Genomic DNA, 20,587 nt, shown 5'->3' on the forward strand with positions numbered 1-20,587 from the left:
ACATAGAACTTGAAAATAATAATGACACTAACCAGTTTACACACAGAGCAATATTAGGGAGTACTTATATATATTATGAAATATCGGATTAATTGCAATTGCAAGATTTTGTGTTTGTTTGTAACTTATTGTACAAAACTGCATGAATGGAGTTCACCTATATGAGTAGGCTCTGGAAGGTGATACAGAATGTTTCTTTTTGTTTTTAGAAAAAAAAAAAATTATGATATGTTTAGCGACACGTAAATCTAATAAATAGTTGTTTCTGCAGTGGATAAGGTATTTTTTATTATATAATTATTACATTTCAATATGTATTTTTAATCCTGGGCTCTATATGATTCTGGGCTTGACGTTTTTGGTTGAAACAGTAGATTTAGGCTGTGGAGACTTGGGGCTTGGCGGTGGCAATGGTGGGAGAAGATTCGTTGGTTTCTGATATACTCTTGCGACGGGTGTATCTGTAATTAATTTCAAATGTATTACATATTTTTTAAATATATGTGTGTTTAAATATTACGCTGGTGTTGCGTGGAATTGAACGTCAAACAGACAGTGATAGACGAACAGAATCTTCGATTATGAACATGTTTTATCCACTGGGCCATCTCGACACTTATATACGAGGCACATTAGTTTTTGTAAAAGCATAAATTTATATATCCTTTTCAATTCTACACGTAAGAGGGGGGTAATCATACTTCCAGCTCTGTTCAAAAAAAATAATATTGAAAATTGCTCAACAGAATCTACACACAATATAGAACAAATAGATCAAAAAAATATTCAAGTACGATATAATATAACAAAAGAAATAACTCACAATAAGGTTTCTTCGACCTGTCCATATTTATTTCGACAACGTTAAATAATTAAACTGTTATTTTGATTTTACAGCAAATAACACGTCTATACACGGTTATTTTATCAAATGAAATGACAATGATTACAATGTAAAGTACTTTATAAAGCAAAACACGATGGTTCTGGGAATCACCTCGCTTATAAATAAACGCATTGCACTATACTTATCAATAAGGGCTTATATACATATATATTGTGGTCAAAAACGTTCAATTTTACAATATCATTATTTTACAAAACATTTTTTATTGTATTCAATTGTTTTTACGTCATCGCTATGACATTATATACTCTATATGACTCTATATATTATATTAAATTATATATATAACGCGATGTACTCAAAAACTTTCAAACAGATTTTTCTATGTATTTTACTTATATACGGAGTGATTCATGAGTAAGGTTTAGGTGTATTATCATTGTGTGTACATAGACTGCAATATAATGAATTATTAAAGCTGTCAGTTTATTTTATATATTATGTAGCCCGCTAATGGGCCTCCCGATGGCAAGTGGTCACCCCCGTCCATAGACATTCACACTGTAAGAAATAATAACCATTCCTGACATTACACCAATGCGCCACCAACCTTGGGTCCTAAGATGTTATGTCCCTTGTACCTGCTATACTGTAATACACTATTTAGCAGTAGAATATCTGATGAGTGGTTGGCACTAACCCAGACGGGTTTGCACAAAGGCTTACTACCAAATAAAATTATGCCGACCAATAGAAATGTATATTATGATACCGGGCAAAGCCGGGTCTGGTAGGTAGTACATAGTTCACTTAGTGACTTCACGTAAGGACAATGGAATATATATGTTTATATATACATATAGAATCTTTGAATACACAAAGGAATCCAACACAATGTACAATGCATGTCTATGTATTTATCCTGTAAATATATCAATTTTAAACAATGAGACACTTGCGCAATTAAAGGCTAACTCATCGTGCAATTATACAGATCTAGTTTTTTCCAAATTAACGTAAATAGTTTCCTGTTCAAATCCCAAAGAGCGAAGCAAAATCAACAGATAAACTGTACTTGTATTAATTAATGGTGTGCCCTTGGTTCGTGTTGTCTACCTGACCGCGGTGGACTATTTTAAAAGAGACTAACTAACTGGCAAGCAGATATTATAAAGGTTATTTCTGGGCGCTGGTGTGTTTGGTGGAATTCCCTCATTCATAATTTAGGTGAGACGGCAATACACAACTGGAGAGACTTAAAGGGCAAGACCAACGGGTTTACGATCTATTCTCTGATATTCCAGCAATGTGAACGCTGAAATTCTAGGTAACCAAAAATTTCTTAACAAATCGGGTTCTTTTATCTTATAAGCTATCAATAATACCGACGAGGCAGTCAAATATCATAAGGTCGTAAGTTATGAGAGGCACAACACATTATAAACCTACTGTAAATACAATAAAGTTAAAAATTTAATTAACACGCTGATCGGTAACAACCCTATAAAATCTCCACAAGTTCAATTTTTAAATACAAAATAATTCTTTATTTTATTCAAACATTTATTTAAAGAAAAGATACGAACAGTGCTCGAAGTATACAACTATACAAAGTTTGCAGATGATATATCAGTGCGAACTTAAACACATAAGACGGCCACACATCACAAAACATGATAAGGTCTGAAGTTAGTCATTGTTTGAAGTTGAAGTTTGCCGGACTTCACGCTGGACAAGATTATATACAAGTTGGGACAACTTCGCGCCCTTGTTGTGCGCCGATGGCTATTGTCATATTAATTTCGTCCACTGGTCAGTACGAGTTACGAGATGATCGGAATTTCACTCGAGTGCGTTCTTAAAGCTGAATTTTGGGAAACTTACACAAGAAATTATATGTATGTATATGTATATGAGAGCCGAGATGGCCCAGTGGTTAGAATGCGTGCATCTTAACCGATGATTTCGGGTTCAAACCCAGGCAGGCACCACTGAATTTTCGTGTGCTTAATTTGTGTTTATAATTCATCTCGTGCTCGGCGGTGAAGGAAAACATCGTGAGGAAACCTGCACGTGTCTAATTTCAACGAAATTCTGCCACATGTGTATTCCACCAAACCACATTGGAGCAGCGTGGTGGAATATGCTCCAAACCTTCTCCTCAAAGGGAAAGGAGGCCTTAGCCCAGCAGTGGGAAATTTACAGTTACTCTTTTTCATAATTTTAATTACGGTGTCAATAAAGTATAATGACATTTATTTATATGTCCAGCCTGTAAATCAACCTATATCTAAATAAAGAGGCGTTACATAAATTCATAAAAAACTCCCCTCATAAATTCGTAATGAGGAATAATTTTACGTAATCTTGTTTAAAAACTCTTTTCATACCAAAATAATGTAAATTTTATTCAAGCGAACCGATCGCCCGATGGGTTTATTGAAAAAAAAATATTTTAATAATTGACTATGAATTTTTGAACAAAATTTCATGTACAGTCTGCAAAAAAAAAATATCAAATATTCATATAAAATCTTTACAAAGATGATGTTCACTTACACACTATGACAAATAATTTCTTGAAATCACTTTAATCAATAATTATATATAAATGTCTGAAAAAAAGTCTCACGTCTTTAACTCACGTTACGTACGACAAACGTAGGCTGCCTAAAATGGCTCCTATCACCATTCACTCCTTCACACACAGGCACATGGAATAAATACAAATTAAAAACATTAAAGATCAGTGCTGTCCAGGTTTAAAAACGCTGGGCCGTTTTAGCTATGGCCTATATTTCATAATATGAATAGTTTTTATTAATTTCATGTATTATCATTTATATCACTATTAAATAATCTATAATAGAAATGACCCGATCATGGACGAACTGGCTAAATACAATCCAGACCAGATGAGGAATCCAGAATCCAACAAACACTCATAACACTAAGGAACACTACTCAACAAAGACAAACTCCGAGTCAGTACTGAAGTCGTCGTCGTAGGGTTCAATGCAATTGTCATCAATATACTATCCGAAAATTTTGAAACAATAGAAACGCATTGAATCGACATTAAATCAAATCATAAATAAGACATAACAATGACAGCGACTTCAAGTCTGTGGAGAGACTATATAAATGGTAATTAAAAAAAAAAAAAACAAATAAAAATATCAGTATGAGATACAATGCACCGTTTGTCAATTGTCAAGATAACACGAGTGACATTAGAAGTGAATACTTATATAATCACACTACAGACAAGATTATCTATACTCTAGTCCAACCGTAACAAGAAAAAAACAAAATAAACAACATTTGACTGCAAATTGACGCGATATCATTGGTTAAGCTTGATTAATCTATGATATTCACTATGGATTTGCGAAAAAATGGCGTTTTGAAGGTCGACGATATTATTATTGAAATTTTGAGAAGTTAAATTAAAGTGTAAATAAGTAGGTGAGTGCAATAGGGTTATTTTAGATAAAAATAAATTAATCGTCAACTTTTAACAGTGCACAATATAGCTGAGTTATTAGCAAATCACATGAAATACGTAAATCTAAGGTTTGTTTATCTTTGGTTCTACTTCCATTGGAATAGGCTATACATCAATAATTTCATTTCGATCGGAACTATCCACAATTATAGAACGTTAAAAAAATAATGATTATTAGTCAACAACATTCGTATAATCAATATAACACATCCGTGACATTAAATTACATGACAGTTCAACGGGCGGCCATGTTTGACGTTTACAGGTGCGTTCAGAAACATGTGCATAGAATGATTATTGTTAGTTTTCACCACTTAAATAGAAATTATAGACGTTTAATAATCACAACGCTTTTAAAAAATATGTATAAAAATTAAATGATAAATCGTATTTGTTTAGTTTTATGTATTTAACCCGAGCGAAGCCGGGTTCTCGTCTAGTAGCTTCAATATTTTAAAGACAATTTTAGGAATCACTTAAGTAATTATCTCAGGTAGTTTGTGAAGTGATAACGTTTATCTGTGTACTTTAGTTACTGTGCGACGACGTTATGATGACTACTTAACAGCGCCATTATCTCAAGGTCATTTTCTCCATTTCGATACTTAGTGATCGTTTTGATCGTCGCTGTTCATATTACAATAAATATATATGATTTTTTTTCACAATGTATATAAAAAAATTAAGAATTAAGTACTTAATAGAAAATGATAAAATAAATAATAATTAATAGAAATTAACTTAATACTTGTTAAATCTTTGTATGAGTCCGTCTGGGTAGGTTCAATTAGTCATCTATTATTCTACCGCTTATCAGAGCTACCGGGTATTGCTTTGTTACGGGTTAAAGGGTGACAGAGCCAATGGAACAACAGGCACAAAAAACATAATTTCTTAGTTATCAAGGCTCGTTAACGCATTGGCGATATAAGAAATAGTTAATAGATCTTTCATCGCCAATCTATATTAGTGGTGGTCAGTACATACCTTTAGGAGGCCCGATTGCCAGTCCACCTATCAAATAAAAACATTTTATGTAATTTTTTTTGTTAACAAACATAAGTATAGTTAATCTCCACATAGTAACAAACAAAGTCGCTGTCTTTACGCTTATATCTTTTAAGCTACGGTTTGGATTTTAATGCAATTCTCATCAATAGACTGATTTAAGAGAAATATGCATATTATAGTTGAGTAAAGCTGAGAATTTCAACTTTCCTACCTGGAAAATCAGAATATATATATTTATGTTTGTTCTTCAATCTAAATATTACATATAGACCAATATTATACCGAGAGAATGGTACGCGTAAGTAGTACATTATATATTACAAAAAAAAAAAAACATTTATATCAAAATTCAAAACGAATATTAACACGTGGTTTTCCAACGATCGTTGATTTAAACTCGATAAAATATACTAAATATTTACTCGCTATATCGATATCTATAAAAGTTGATCCAGTAGTCAAAATACCACCATAGTCACAATGGAGAATATATGTAAAATTATATCTTTCAAAGAAAAACCTCGTAAAGAAATCTGTACGTGTTAGATGACATTCGACCAAATATGCCACATCTATTTCTTATGCGTATTCCACGCACTGGAATAAGAGTTAAGGCAGATTAGACAGTTTGTAATCGCACCAAAACCTCCTTAAAATAAGATACGTCCTTTATCTAGCGGTACTTTTAAAGTCTGTTACTGTGTACTACTTTATCAATTGATAATAAATTTCTTACAATTAAAGTTGGGACATTCTCGGAGCTCAGTCGATAAGTTAATTAAAACTCGAAAAACTTTCGAAAAGCATTTAGAATAATCCGTTTCTTTTACCCCTTTACGTATTCCAGTCCCTCATAGTACAAATTGAGTGTTAAATTGCTTTGGTACGTGACGTTTTAATTGAAGCCATTTGGTATTCCACGTTATAACCAATTCTAAAGGTTTTTTTAAGGGAGGGGAAGTGATCGGGCGTGAAAAGTAAACGTAAATTTATGAAACGAACCCCTTAATAAAAATTGTAAATTTCGGTAATATTTTCTATTCAAAGGATATGTTTTTTAATGTATAAGTTTCAGTGCGTGACTATGCTTGCTTGGCGGTGGGGAGGTGGGTCATTACGTACCCTATGTCTTTTCTTTTATGTTTAAGATCAGACGAAAAAGCGTAACAAATAAACAAACTCACTTTCGTATTTATAATATTATTTAGTATTTGTATAATCGCTGTTACAAATCGAAACTCACCGCAGAACACAAATGTGAGTACACGCCTCAAATTGAGTGACATAAATGTGATCTCACTCTGTCTACACTCCACTCATTCTCATTAATCTAAAGGGCAATCTAACAAAAAAAGTGTTCCGGCGTAGGACCAACTGCCGTTACTTTTAGTGACTAAGAATATCGATCCAAACATAGTGACTAAGAATCGCGCTGACATCTTTACTGGCCCAAGCCCGGGGCTTAACTTTGTTCTATACAATATAAACAATATGCATCACCAAACTTAAAGTGTCCAAATAAAAAAAAAAGAGATTTGATTCGAAAGTTCTAGTTCTTCCCATACATTTATCAGAAATGACTAAAATAAATACAATTTGATTCGTTTTTTATAAGCAGGATATCCTACGATTATGGTAGGGAATTCAGGTAAAAGGAGGGGTAGAGATGTGGAGATGGAGGTATAATTGAGGGTAGTGCATCGCCACATCAAGCTGAGGTGAGGACGATAAAACCGCTACAAACGGACGGAATGCGGATTGACAGTGTTGTAAAACGAAAGGAGCTTTCACACGGGAGCTTATAGACTGAGATGCCTTTTTTATTAACTACATGAAATAACTTTATATTCCTATTCTAAATAAAGAATATCTAAATTAATTTAAATATCCTTACTATTTGTTGCTAAAGCGAACTAAACAAAACCTAAATTACATTTTAATAAGCAAAACACACCAGTATATTAAATTACACGTATAACGAAATAAATTAATGCCGTTAATAAAAAAACGCCCGTTTTTCATCGTCCCGTGTGAACAGCCAGTAACAAATAAAGCAAAGAAACCTTCGCATTGATAGGAGATATAAAATCACTAAGTGAACCTAGCTATATAGCGCGATATTCCTCACACGACTCGTAAAACCACCCTTGGCCTGATTTTGTGGAAAATATTTATTTAGGTATATTCATTCATTTTAAAATAATACTTGTAAGAAAACACTGTTTCTATATGCGGTTTCGTTTATTTATATAATAAATTAATTTATAAATAAGCGTAGTACAACTTGCTTATAATCGTTGTTTTGCAGGTGCGTTTATCTCGTTTTGTCATCATTAATTTCACATTTAAGAGAATGAGACAAAGATAACATACGTCGTATGTAGTTTATTTCACAAGAGGATAAAAGACGACGAAGCTTTTGTCGAAAAAATAAAAATATCTGTAAATTTCGCAATATAAAAACTATGCCCCGGGTGAGGATCGAACTCACGACCTTAAGATTATGAGACTTACGCGCTGCCTACTGCGCTACCGAGGCGATGAAAATTATCGCTGAAAAACTGTATTTATCACAGCTTGAGTTGAAACTGATTTTTCTCAGCCTATATAACGTCCTAGACACGTAACAGTTTGTCACAAATTCGTACAGAATAAATCATACACAGTAACCCCCCCCCCTCGCATTATCGCAGAAGTTGAAATTTCCAAAAATCCTCTCGTATAGAGCGTCTAAGATAAATAAATAAATTTCAATTATCGAGACGAATCGGAACTATTGTTTCCCAGATCTCATAAATATTATTATATTTTCGTCGCGTTATGTCTATAGCTATACTAAACATATCGGCACGCCCCGACTTCGCGTGGGTTCGCTTTTATATTGTATTTTTATTGCCTTCCTATTAGGAAACTCATGTAAACATATAAACGCTTTTAAAATTCAATATTTCTGCGCAATTTTCTTAATTTTTATTTCCGTTAGAACCTTGCACATGTAATAAACATAGATTTTTTTCCTGGAAAACTTACTAACTGATTAAAAGTTCGAGATTGATAATAACCAAATAAAAAGCATATAGTACGAATTGCATGTTTCAATCATTTTAGATCCATTTTGATTTTTATTGACTGCACGAAAGCCCAAAAAAAAAACAAGAAAATTGGTTGACAAAACTAAGGCGACATTAGTACTGAACTACTTTATACATTTATAAAACTATACGTACATATATATTTGCCTATTTATAGCTACGAGTATATATCATGTCTCTGAATAGTAAATAAATAAAAAAATATATTGAAATGAACAAAGTCAATTTTCATTCATGACGTTTATCTATAAGCAGGGAAGTATTTGTAGGGTGACCCTGTTATTAGCTCAATAAAACGTAACGTCCCAAGAATGACCACACTTTACTACCAGGAAATAGGGACGGTAAAATTTTTATGTCCTGAGGCGATTTTGATAATACACTCAGTCTTAAATGAAACGGAAAATTATTTTCATGAATAATTCAATAGGATTTAGTAAGTTCCATTTTTTTTTTTACATTTTATGGTTTTATTGTTTAATAACGTATTTCAGTAACTTATGGATTGCGGTGGATTTTTTAAAGCACAGTTACAATCAGTATGTATTGATTGAAAGGCCAGTTTTATTAATGGATCATGTAAAGAAAAACCTGATTGAAAGTTTATAAAATCAAATCAGATCATGGTTGTAAATGTGCCGCAATATGTATGAACTAAGTTACGTGCTTTTTGACTGTAATTTCCCCGAGTCACTTGCCCATCGCGATGCTAAGACCCTAGACGGCTCAGTGATTAGACAATCAATCTTTGCCAAAGATGGCAGTGTTCGGATACCAGCAAGCACCTATTAGTTTTCACGTCCATAATTTGTTTATCCATAATTCAACTCGTGTTTGGCATTGGAGTAAACTGTGGCGAAAAATGAATGTCGTCCAAATCGCTAGGCAGCTTTACCGGTTAGCAATTGAGATTAATTTTTAAATATAAAATAGGTATACATGGTTCACTTGACAATAAGTGGTCTCATATACATTGGCGTCGTGACAAATATTAACCTTTCCATGCAACACAAATGCGCCACCAACCTTGGGAACTAATATGATATATCCATTATACATGTAGTTACACTGGATCACTCACCGTTCAAACCGGAACACAACAATACTGAATTTTGTTGTTTGAAGGTTGAATATGTGATAAGCGGTCTCAACCCAGACGGACTTGAAGATAATTATACATAGTTTTCTTTGTATCTCATCATAGTCGTCTTTGTATTTATTACTGACAATTAAATTCGCATATCGTCAACAAAAATCAATAAAAAATATTATTCTGTCACGCTCTATGATAAGAGCAAGATATATTATGTATTATATTTAATAAAATGATTTATTTTTAAACAATAAGTGCTAGGATTCAGCCCAGTTCTTATTTTTAGAATCTATATACCGAGCTGGCTGCAGCTTTAAGTTTTATGAAGCTCGTAAAATTATGATTTAAAAGTACTTTTTTATGCATCGTTTTATTTATTTGACTTTAAAACCAAAAAGGCCAAGTGGATATTTCGCGTGAATCTTAACTCAAGGCAAGTTTATGTCAAGTACAACTGATCATTCATGTGCTTAATTTGTGTTTTGTCTAATTGCTGTGCTGGGGAGATGCTTTCTCTTTAAATGAGACAAGGCATCTGCGCCATAGTACGTAATTTATGGGTTGTCTAAACAGTTTTACTAAGGACTGCCTTGTGTGATTTGTTTAAAAATGTTGTGTAATTTGAAGGAAAGCGTCGTTAAGAAACCTACACGTGCTGTTTCAAAATCTGCCACGTGTATCCAAGTTTTTTTTCTCCCTTTCTCTCAATAATAACAATAGCCTTTAGCCCAGCAGTGGGACATTTAGAGCTATTACTTTATATATGTTAGAAATAATATTTTATATAGAAATAAGGAATTTATGTCACTTTCGTTGTTCCCCATATTAGTTATTGCGTACTACCTGTCTGTGTTCACGTAACTTATTAAGGGTAGTGTGATGGTTCATTAGCCCTTAGCTATTGCATATCCCGTGGATTTGCTCGTAAAAATCCTCGGATCCGGAGATAAAGCATATCATATAACAGTCGTATTCTTACTGTGGCGAATGACTTGTACGTGATTCTGCGATGTCTAATGTAGACCTTATAAACATATAGACATGGCATTTTGATTTTTAATTATTTGAAATCTTATTAGATGATAGTACTGGTTATGTAAATGTAAATTTTGATTTATACTATAATTCCTGATGTGCACTTTGATTGTCTCTAGATGAACAGAAAAAGGCGAAAATGCGTCGTAAAAAAAATTTGGCCAACAGTTGACCAGTAAGTGCACGCACACAAGTAAAGTAGTTTGACGTTTGGCGAGTCTTAAACGTAGCTGTCATACACACCAGGATATTAAAGTTGGCTCGTTTATTTTAGTTATTTTTAGTTCGCTATCGAGATAATCCAATTATCTAAAAATTTGTATATTTGTTACATCCAAATTTATATTATTTTATTAAATATAATATAAATAATCGCAAGTCAATGAAGTTTTAATCAAATGTTTTGTTTGAACAGCATTGATTTTTAAGATCGAAAAGTATCACTATTAATAAAAATAACCTGGTTGTGGTTAAAGCAACACACATATTATTACTACTTAATATTTCCTTTTAAATATGCTATTTATCAAGAAATCTAACTGACGCGTTTATGACGACGGAAGCTATATTTTTCTAATAAATCGCGAGCATTTTTAATAAATGACTTTAGAGAAACTTTTAATAATATTAATACTATAAACACTTCTAGCTCATTTAGTTGTCAAATATTAAAAAAGATAAGAAATATAATTCTTTATCAATTGCCACGTCTAAATATCACTAAGTCTATTTACCACCGTTTACGCGTGGTAGGTAAATACAAATGTAAGTATGACGAATGTACCTTACTGTTTGAAGGATCATACCCAGTCGGTAGTACGTGATGGGACTAACATATTATTATTATATGATTTTTTTTTATTATTTATTTAGAGGTAAATTTATGGATGCGTATGGAATTATATTTAGTTTTTCTGATGTACGTTTGGTACTGATCTGAATAAAATATCCTGTTTCCGGCCAACATTCGCATTGTGTTTAGTGGTTATTGAATTAGGTCGTTCCTTGTTTTTGGTATTTTTAATTTAACGAGAAATATTTCTTATTAATTTTAAGGATTCATAATAATATATAATTATTAGTTAGTAGATATATCTAAACTAAACATTACTGATTCAATAAATTAATATGCTTATAAAAGAAAATATTTGCATCGTGAACATAAATATATTTATGAAACCAAAACATTCGATTGGATTTGTGTTACACGTACAAAATAACAAGATTGCATTGCTTACCAAAAAACAAGATTACCATATCACAGAAATCCCATTGAATCCGCACAAGGCGACGTATCTATCTGGCAACATCAATAACATCGTTTAAGGGCACTCCGGACCCCACACCATTACGACACAAAAAGACACATTCGATACACATCAAGCATCAAGAATCAAACATTAGCTACTTTTTCCCCGAATATTTGAAAAAATACGGAATGACATTGCGTGTTTTATCGCTGCGTTTGTTTTCGCTAAGTTGTTTATTTATGAATGTATTTGGTTTTGTTATTTAAAAAAGTTACCTACATAATATGTTACATTAAAGAAAAATATGTTATTGTCAATTGACTTAGTAATCGACCGTCATTTGGAAAAAAATATTGCTATTAATTGAAATAATTTAGAGTTAATATAACTAAACACTCATTATGTGTCAGAAAGAAATATGAATATATTTGTCCACGTGTATATTATTTAAGTTTTATTATTTAGTATTTCCTTTTTGACAGCTCTGACACTCAAAGCAAAATAATATCGAAAATATGAAAAAAAAAACAAAGATAAGATAATGTCAATCAAAATAAAAATAACAATTTATGTCGTAAAATTCGATCGTATGTTTTTAAAAACATTGTACTAGGATTAAATATAGCCCAGTGAAAAATCAGTTCTATTCCAAACGTCATAGATATCAAAATAACTCACAGATGTGTCACTTTAAGACATTATCATTGTGGGGTTATCGGAAAGAAATTGTAAAATAAAATCAAACGTAATACGTGGTATTTCTCTCAATTTGCTCAGATCGGCCTCGGGCATTCCCCAAACATATGTAAATTGAAATTTTCTTTTACAAGATATTTGCCCTTAAGTGAGATTTGATTGGTCTCGTGTTACATATTGTTATCATTCAATCAACTTGAAGAATGTTTACTTTTTATGGAATTGTCTTGTTTAACATGATCTTTTCTAACTTTTAATTTATACTTGGAATTTCTTTCATATACAGGTTGCCATTTCTGTCGTTCTTAAGTCAATATTTGATGACGTAATTTATCTAACATTGAATTTTTTTTTTTTTCCTTATCAGTATCGTAAATCAGTATCTTACTATTCTAAGCGTGTTTCGTTATTTAGATGCATAATCTTTATTCAACATAGAAGTAAGTAGCAATTCGATAATTACTGTCTAAAATCTACCAGCAATTCAGAAAAACCTTGACAAAAAAAATTGACAGATTTTTAAATTGTATAGCAAAATCTTGCTCAGATTTTATTCACAGGCGTTTAAAATATAAAAATTAACTCCAGTGCCTCGTCGATCGATAACTTGTGTAACGTTATAAGATTCAAATCCAAACCTTCAAAATGTTTTACGTCGATAACCACTTTCTACAATTGCGTTATGAAACCATACTAAATTAAAAATAATATATGCTGAAAATAAATATGTATATATAAATATTGTACTATTTGAAACGTACGGTTTTAAGGATCAGTGAGCCAATGTACAAGCACAGGTCACATCATCCCAGTTTCAAAGGTAGGTGGCACATTGGTTATATAAGAAATGGTAAAAATTTCATAGCGCATCTAATGTCTATGGGCAGGTGAGCACTTACTATCAGGTGCCCATTTGCCAGTCCGCCTATCGATACCATACAATTGAAATATAATTTTGTAGGCATCTTACTAAGATTGAACGGGTAATAATTTTACCACCGATTCAGAACGTAGATCCTGCCGAGAAGAACCGCTAAGAAACTCAAGAAACATATATACTCCACCAATTAAATTATGTATTTTAAATATTAGTCAATATATTTCCGTTTTAGTTAGTAGTGATTTTTTTTATGATATAGGTAGGCGGACGACAAAAGCACCTTATGGTAAGTGGTCACCACCGCCCATAGACAATGGTGCTGTAAGAAATATTAACCATTGCTTACATCACCAATGCGCCACCATCCTTGGGAACTAAAATATTATGTCCCTTGTACCTTCGAACCAGAACACAACAATACTGAGTAATGCTATTTGACAGTAGAATATCTGATGAGTGGGTGGTACCTGTCCAGATGGGCTCGCACGAAGCCCTACCACCAATTGAAAATTCTGACATTTAATTAACATTTTATATTTTATTCGACCTCCATCTGTGGCCCTTGTTTAAGACAAAATCTGATATTAAAATGTGACATTAACATCACATATTCAAATTGTAATTGTTACGAAATCGAAAAGTAATAATTCAACCGCATTTGTAAATAATAAATTCAAATTCAAATTCCGAATTTTATACCGTTTAAAACTTCCATCCCGTAAACGCTTCAGTTTCCGCTGCGGAAGTAGCCAGAGTTCGAAATTCAAATTCGAAAAATACGCTTCTTTCCGTTTCCGGCGTTTGATTCCTCCCGTGATACGACGTTTCCTCTGCAGCGTTTGAATATGACATCGTATTGCTGTAACTGTATTAGATACCAGAATAAAACATATTTAAAAAAAATGATCTGTTCACTCACAAAGGCGCCCGCCATGTTAAATTATTGGCGTGCATTAACACGAAACCACAATTAATAAATAAATTTTAATAGTTTTTTTGCCTTTTTTTCTTACATTAGTCATTACACTCTAGTCATGTAACCATGACCCTCACTCTTACTAATGAGCGCCGATAACTTAGCGGGGAGGGGCGCTCCTTTGTAAGTGAATAGATCTCTAGTAATACATAATTTAAAAATTCACAATTTAGGGGAATAAGTACGCATACTTATCCATTACGTTTTTTAAATTTATATTTAAAAAGGAAATTATTCTAAACTGTTTTTTTTTTAATTTGATATTTTGAAATGTAGTGTTAACAAAAAATATCTTACGCATATTACTTTTAAGTTGAGGTTCATCATATTTATATTTAACTTTATATCTACAATACATTAAAATTGTCAATTGAAACTATTCAGCTAGTTCAAATACACTATCCTTAACGAGAATATCCAACAATAGAAGAATGTATGCTGTGAACTGCTACGCCTTTTACAACGAAACATTGCTTTGGAAAATTGGAAAATTATATCTGTCATAAATCTACGTTCGTAGCATTCATTGCAGGAAAGATTGTAGCTAGGAAAATATATTATTTGAAGAGATAGTATTGCCTAACTGACTTCTTGAATTCATATAAATTCTATTGCTTACTATAATTATAGTATCAAGTTTTTATTCAAATTAAGAACTAGCACTAAAATTTTCACCGTCCGAAACGAATAAACATTATATACGCTTCAGTGTTCCTGTAAGGATCAATTTTGTGTGACTTGCAGTGATACGCTATTATGATACGTGTATAATTTGAATGAGACAGATTTCATTTCCTGATATTTCATGATAGTGTTATGAGGGCAGTTATATGTGACGTATATAAAACTAAAAAAAATTGTAATTTTTTAAGGAAAATCCAATCCAAATCGCATCAGTAGTTTTAGGTAAAATCTCCGACATTCAAACATACGTGTCGAATCGAGAACCTCCTTTTTTAGATACAAATATGATCATATTTATTTCTATTGATGTACTGGAAGGCGAATGCGGCTAAGGATTGTTAGGGTTTACAATAACAACGAAGATGGCCATCTCAATGCATATTAAATGATGTTACTTCAAGTTTTTTTTATTGCATTACTTGGTGCTTTGTAATGGGTACAACCCACTCATCAAATATTCTACCGCTAAACAACAGTACTCAGTATTGTTGTGTTCCGGTTTAAAGGTTGAGCCAGTGTAACTACAGGCACAAGGGACATAACATCTTAGTTCCCAAGGTAGGTGGCGTAGTTCTTGCGCGGGAAAAGGTTATAATATATAATGACCACTCATCTCGAAACCTTTTAAGTATCAGTCCAATTTACTATTTCACGGAATTTCAACTTCAGGAGAAAAACTGGTAACTTTATGAATTTAACATGTTCGAAATCGGGACGGACAGAATACCTACGTAATGTTTAGTAGTTAAATAATTAGTAGTATTAAATACTATCCCAATAAATAGTTATTATAATTTATTTATTTAATTATTATTCTAAATTACATTTAAAAATCAAAACTTAAAAAAATACGATTGCCCTGAGTAAATGAATGAATTTCAATTATTAATTATTAAGTGTCACTTATTAAAATCTGTGCAAACATTTTAAAATCATTGGAGAATAAATACTTATAAACATACATAACACTAATTTTTTGAACACTTGCGTAAAAATATACAGTTCCCTTTGAAGACGGAATCAAGAAACAACACGTAGATACGACTGTATACGTCGGATCGTAGTCAAATTGAGGCAATTTGCAGAGCGATTGAGTTGCTATTTTTTACTTGATACATATCTATTAGGGTTCAATATATCAAGGGTTCGAAAACGGGATGGTGTGTGTTTTCTATACACGCTGTATGAATTGTATGTTTTAATTTATTTACTGAACCGAAAATCATCAGTGTTTAGATGCGTGTCCGAAAATTAAGCGTTCGAAGCTTCATTGGTTTTGGATTTCGAGACATTGATCGATATTTGTCGAATTCGGTAATTATTTATAGTTAGTACGAGTATAATATATATTATTTTCGGATTTCGTTCAATAAGATAGAATAGCAGTCTGGAAACGCGCGTGGATTTTTTTTGAGATTCTTGAAATGCGTGTTTGTGAACACAAATCATGTGAATGAATTTAATCCTACACGTGTAGGTTTCCTCACGTTTTCTTTCACCACCAGGTGTGATATGAAATATAATTACAGAAATAAAACACATAAGAACTCAGTAATGCTTACTCGGATTTGAACTCGTTTCTTTTAAGTACAAGGCGATTGCGATTTAAATTGAAAAAAAAAAACGAATTCAAAACTTACCAATTACAATACAATACAATACATAGAATTCGCTATCTCGATTTTCTTCTAAAGAAATGCTCACTTAACATAATATTACTCTCTGTATCGAAATTTAAAACCCTATTGGTCGTAAAATAAAAATTCACAAACCATAAGCACGGGGTTGTTACGGGAAAAAAATGCCTATATCTCGAATATTCTATAAAATTGCTATACCAATAACGCGAGGGAGGCTTAGATGTAAATTTTAATACATGCAACATTTAATAATAACATTCGAAGCATACTTTGAGGGACCGCGAGGCTGATTGATTCTTGAGGGTGTCGATGATGGCTGGCAACATTATTTTGAAATATATTTTTTATTGAAGTCTGTAATTCAAATTTTATCTTTGTGTGAGTGTTTAAGACATAGACAAAGGTGGGTAGGAAATATTAAATCAACTAAGGGATTATTCGACCTAATTTATCAATCATCAAAATTTTAATGGCACATAAATAAATTTACTACATACACGATAACAGACTAAAAAAACACCCGCTGACTTTCGTTGGCTTTGATATATTGTCATTTATGTTAACATTATAAATACGTAAGTAACTCTGATTGTCGGTTGCTCTTACAGGGTCAAACCACTGAACGAAATTTAATAAAATATATGAAGCAAGCTTGAAGGAAAGAGGTAGCCTTTCACGCCTAACGCCTGACGAGCAACCCGACAAAAGCCACAACTAGTTACAATATAAAACCCGAACATCAACTGATTTTTAACTTAAACATGACGTGTGATGTCATTGAACGTAAACTATGAATGTTTTATGTTATATATATATATATATATATATATATATATATATATATATATATATATATATATATATATATATATATATGTGTGTGTGTGTGTGTGTGTGTGTATGCTAAACGTATGGTAGTAGATATGTGTAAATTTGTTTTTGTTAATTCGGCAGCTGAAGGAATTTATAAAAAAAAAACTTTAGACATTTAACATAGAGAAGGTTCACTATGTGAAATTTTCTCTTCGCGTATTAATATATAGATAATACAGTATTCTATTTTCGAAATACATAATATGTTAACATCATTATTATATCTATTAAAAGTCTATCCGTAAACGCTTGCTGTGTCAGCGGCCATGTTGCAGTGACGTCACAAACTTCATTACACGATGGCGGTTGTCCCGCGACTAATTGTCCATTAATAAGATAACGCTAATACGCGCTATTGGTTATGCGAATCGAATTTGCTGTAATTGATGACTGCAATTATTTCCATGTTAGTGACAAGATCGCATTTGCTTCGCGAGCAGTTGCATCGTTAGATAATATTGTTATGGAATCAAGTATCGCCAATGGATTACAAAACGCTGATGAGCAATTTCGGCTCAAAAATCGTATCATTGGATTCGTCTTTTTTGTCATATTACGTTCCATTCTCAGTGCTCAGTTTTTTGGAACATTATGAATGTTTTAGAATTAATCATTTGATTTGTATGTCTTAAATGGATAGGCGGACTTGACTTGATCCACCTGACTATCAATAAGTAAGTGTAATGCTTCTATGTTGAAAAAAGGAATTTGAGTTTGAGCTTGATTCGTGGGTTCCATCACAAAATGAGATGTGTTGTCCCTAGCGTCTGTAATTATATTGGCTTCAGTCTTCAAACAAGAACACAAGAATACTAAGTATATCTGTTTTGTGGTAGAATATCTGATCAGTGGGTTGTACCTACCTAGACGCCCATGCCTCTCCGCTTACCCTTAGTATTAAAAAAAAAAAATAGCCAAACCATTCGTATTAATTTATATAGTTAGTCACTTTATCTGTCTGATCGCAAAATAGGTATTTATTAATTATTTTATAACACCTTATAAACACATATTCTGATATACTCTCACGAAACTGTACAGTATGTGTTAGAAAGGGATAGCACTATAAATCAGCTACAATTTTAAAGAGCTATTAATGTACCATCCTCGAGTTATGTATTGTATGTTAGATTCTCAATTTGCCGAGGTATGTTCACAGTCAATCGAAGCCGTCAAAGACTCCGTGACAAATTTCACACTCGTACGTTGACATTGTTTTATTGTTGGCGTAATTCCCCCCTAAACGTGTATGTGACGAATTAAAGGGGATAGCGATTACCAATATTTGTATCATAACTTAAACCTTTATACGTTTAAAATACCGTTACTTATAAACTCGACCTAAGTTAAAAATTTAAATTGACTTTTTTTTCACAAAAATATAATGAACTTAATACATTATTAAAAAGAGCTTTAAGGCCAAGATGCCAATGATATCGCGTCAATTGTGTTTATCTAGCTTTATTACTCATGTGCTTGGAATAGGTTGTATACTTTAATAACCCGGAATATGGATTTATACACATAACATATTGACTTTAAGTTGGAGAGAGTTAATACATACAAAAAATATATTTTGTTGTGGTATGTTGTTATTTATTGTTGTAATAATTAAGTTTGAACTCAAGTCGTATTCAAAATATAATTATATAAAGTTAACAGTTCAATAATTCGCCTCAGCTTATCACTTGCGCTAAAATAAATCGCCCTTAAAGTATCGAATCGAAAACTCCTTTTATCAAAGTGTACTTTAAGTGTGATCGGAAATGTATACGACTGTAAAAAAAATGGATGTGGCATATATATTTGACGGTTCTCGATTTCACTCTATTAGAGTATGCACTCGACTACCGGTAGTCGATAATCAGGAAATAAGTTTAACAAACGTTTACTGATTGGCGCATCGATATCAATAAAATATCATTATAATACAGGCCTATTTGGGTAAATTATTATTTCGATTTTGGTTTTAAAAAATGGTATTTAATAATTTACAAATATGTAAGCTTATTATTGGTTTAACGTCATTAATACAGGAAGTCAATTGATATTGGAAAAACATCAATATTTCATATAAGAAATGTTTTGATATCTAAAAAGTCGTATCCATGTTTCGTTAAGCTGCGGACTCTCGCAGAGCAAGTCTTCAACATGATATATCATTGTTGAGACTTTGATCCAGATATATATTCGGAAAGAATTATGTCTATCGGTTTCCGGCTTACTTGTTTCTTGCATTGCTGTCGTATATCATTTGCGGTGCTTTTCTTTTTCATATTCAGTCGAGTTCTGAGTCATTTGTCATGTATTCAATTTTTTGAAGTATATAATATAAATTTCAAAGACTATTTTATGTAGTCGGCAATTTATAAATTTATAAAACATAGTAGAATTTCAAGGTCAAATTAAAAATGATACGCTTAGTCTTGTGTACACTTTGAACAATCATATGAAATAGAAAAAAATAATTAATTCATTATCGTTTTATAAAAATATGGCTCCTCATATAACCGAGAATTTATAGGCGTGGGCGTGGGATGCAAGAGTGCTCATTATACATAAAACATATAAAATATATTTTTATACTTTGTTTAAGCTTAACAAGAGACACTTAGATTTCTGTCGAAAAGTCGTTATTTTTTGTATAATAAGGCTTTGGTCACTTTTTTATGTTTTTTATATATTTTTTGGGATGCCAGCATCATCTCATCCCGTGAGATCATACATATTTTTATATATGAGTATTATCTGTCAAACGAGTGCGTGTTACAAGGAAAACCAGGCGCGCACGCTCAATCGTTAACCATCTAAATTTAACATAACAGAACATCACAAGACCGATACTTTTAAAATTCAAAACATTTCACGCTCAATGTAATCCGTCACGCAACGATGCCTAAAGAGCTCGGGTCAAAAATTTTAATAAAAAAATATATATTTGTCATTTTTTGCTTTCCCCATTAACATAACCAAACAAACCGTGACAGATATCCGGATATTTC

General features: G+C 32.2%; 1 long non-coding RNA gene and 1 other non-coding gene across 2 annotated transcripts; both read right to left on the reverse strand.

The window, feature by feature from the left end:
* Positions 1-231: 231 nt before the first annotated feature.
* On the reverse strand, positions 232-985 carry LOC113395571 (uncharacterized). The gene is made up of 2 exons (XR_003368670.2): positions 824-985; positions 232-461 (listed from the first exon to the last, which is right to left on the reverse strand). It is a non-coding gene; the product is annotated as an uncharacterized LOC113395571 (long non-coding RNA).
* A 6,847-nt stretch (positions 986-7,832) lies between these two features.
* Positions 7,833-7,905, reverse strand: Trnam-cau (transfer RNA methionine (anticodon CAU)). The gene has a single exon. It is a non-coding gene; the product is annotated as a tRNA-Met (tRNA).
* Between the last annotated feature and the right edge of the window lie 12,682 nt (positions 7,906-20,587).

The sequence above is a fragment of the Vanessa tameamea genome, chromosome 21 (assembly GCF_037043105.1).
Source record: "Vanessa tameamea isolate UH-Manoa-2023 chromosome 21, ilVanTame1 primary haplotype, whole genome shotgun sequence".
NCBI classification, from domain to species: domain Eukaryota; kingdom Metazoa; phylum Arthropoda; class Insecta; order Lepidoptera; family Nymphalidae; genus Vanessa; species Vanessa tameamea.